Consider the following 2,500-nt stretch of genomic DNA (forward strand, 5'->3'; position numbering starts at 1 on the left):
AATCTAGGCTATACACTTCAGTATGCACTAGGGATCTGCAGTGCATTATAGAGTTTGTGAAATAAACCTGGACAAGAGTGCGTGTGTGTGTGTGTGTGTGTGTGTGTGTGTGTGTGTGTGTGTGTGTGTGTGGCTGGTAGTCATGTCAGTAGTGCCCTGGGTTTGTTGGTTTGGAGCGCTGCCCTGTGGGACGTGAATATAGCTGAGTTGTGAAAGCAACTATTTTTAAAAAGTGCAGTGGAGCTGAAACGGAGCTGAACTTTAGCTGAACTTACAGGAAAAACCATACACACACACACACACACACACACACACACACACACACACACACACACACACACACACACACACACAGATCATAACAGCAAACCCTATTTGATGTTATTGCATATAAAATCCAAAAATAAATCTAAAAATCTAACCAATAAATAAACCCTTCACGCTGCACTGTGGAATCCTGGACTCTGATTGGTCAGCAGGGGTCGAGTCATTTCCTTTCTGCTCTGTACAGTAGCTTATTAATGTGCTCGCTCTAATGCTAACATGTTATTATTTCCATAGCAACGGCTCATCCGCCGGCACTTGTACAACGGGCTACTCAACAAAAAAAAAGGAGGCACTAATTTCACGATTGTGGAAGGAGTCTTCAGTGTCAGAGGGAGAAAGTTTGGGATATTTGTGTTGCTTTTACACAAACAGGTGTGTTACAGGAAAGTGAAAACACTGTAACAATAAACGGATAAAAAGTCTGGCTTTTATACAGGTTACAACCCGAAACCATAAACGTGTCCCAAACCACTTTCTCCTAATTCACTATTACACAGTGGACGTGTCCCAAACCACTTTCTCCTAATTCACTATTACACAGTGGACGTGTCCCAAACCACTTTCTCCTAATTCACTATTACACAGTGGACGTGTCCCAAACCACTTTCTCCTAATTCACTATTACAGAGTGGAATAATCTCTAATCACTTTTACACAATGGACGTGTCCCAAATCAATGTCTCCAATCACTATTACACAGTGGATGCGTCCCAAACCACTGTCTCTAAACATTACTACACAGAGCACATGTCCCAAACCACTGTCTTTATTCATTATTACACAGTAGACGTGTCTCAAACCGCTGTCCCTAATCACTTTTTTGCACAGTGGACATATCCCAACCACTTCAGCTTTAGTGCACATGTCCCAAACCCCTGTCTCTAATCACTATTACACAGTGGACGTGTACCAAACCCCTGTCTCTAATCACTATTACACAGTGAACGTGGTCCAAACCACTTTCTCTTAATTCACTATTACACAGTGGACGTGTCCCAAACCACTTTTTCTTTATTCACTATTACACAGTGGACATGTCCCAAACCACTTTTCCTTTATTCACTATTACACAGTGGACATGTCCCAAACCACTCTGTATTCCTTCTATATTGCGGATGTGTGGATGATGAAGGAGAGATGTAACTCGTCCTGCACGCTCACATCAATATGAAGACAAATTCTGTGCATCCTGCTGTAATGCACACTGCAGATACTCGAGTGAGGCTGCTACTTTACACACTCTCACACACACACACACACACAAACACACACACACACACACACACACACACACACACACACACACACACACACACAATGGAGCAGATCATGTAGGAATCAGAAATCAGATCTCTCTCTCTCCACACACACACACACACACACACACACACACACACACACACACACACTCCTGTGTAACACTTGTTCTCATTAGAGCGATGGAGAAGTTGGATCGATGTTTTCATTTTTTGAAACGCTCGTATCCATTAGACGAGAGAAATTCATGTCACTCAAATCCCTTTCGGGCTTCAACGCATCCCTCTGCATGGGACATGTCTTTATCTTCTTCTACTACTTCTTCTACTACTTCTTTATCTTCTTCTACTACTTTTTCTTCTTCTTCTTTATTCTTCCTCATATTATTATCTCTCTCTCTCTCTCTCTCTCTCTCTCTCTCTATCTGTCTGCCTCTCTCTTCCTCCCAGTCTTCCTCTCTCTATCTCTGTTTTTGTCTCTCTCTTACTCTGTCTTCCTCTCTCTCTCTCTCTCTCTCTCTCCCTCTCTCTCCCTGTCTTTGTTTTCTGTCTCTATCTTTTTTTTTTTCTCCAAACATACATACAAAAAAAGTAATAAATAAATCTCGTACTCTTTCTCTCCTCTGCAATTCTGCTGGAAAATTCTGTGAGAACCTGAAATTTCTCACCGTTTCAGGCTGAAGCTGTAGAGGAACAAAGAGGAAAATTCAGGATGTTCAGGATGAGGAGTTGAGATGAAAGCGTCATCGCTCTTAAAAATAAAAAGAACTAATACTCTTACAATCAATAAAAATGCAATAAATTGTAAATATATGTACGTGTGTGTGTATATAAATACGGTAATCCTCCGCTTCACCGCGGTTCCAATCTCGAGCGCTCGCTTTAGTGCAGAATTGCGTTTGCCACATTTGATTTTC

General features: G+C 41.6%; 1 protein-coding gene across 7 annotated transcripts in view; it reads right to left on the minus strand.

Moving 5' to 3' along the window:
* LOC124376835 (teneurin-3) overlaps positions 1-2,500 on the minus strand; it is a 664,771-nt gene that overhangs the window by 320,322 nt on the left and 341,949 nt on the right. The window lies entirely within an intron of this gene.

The sequence above is a fragment of the Silurus meridionalis genome, chromosome 2, assembly GCF_014805685.1.
Source record: "Silurus meridionalis isolate SWU-2019-XX chromosome 2, ASM1480568v1, whole genome shotgun sequence".
Lineage (NCBI taxonomy): Eukaryota > Metazoa > Chordata > Actinopteri > Siluriformes > Siluridae > Silurus > Silurus meridionalis.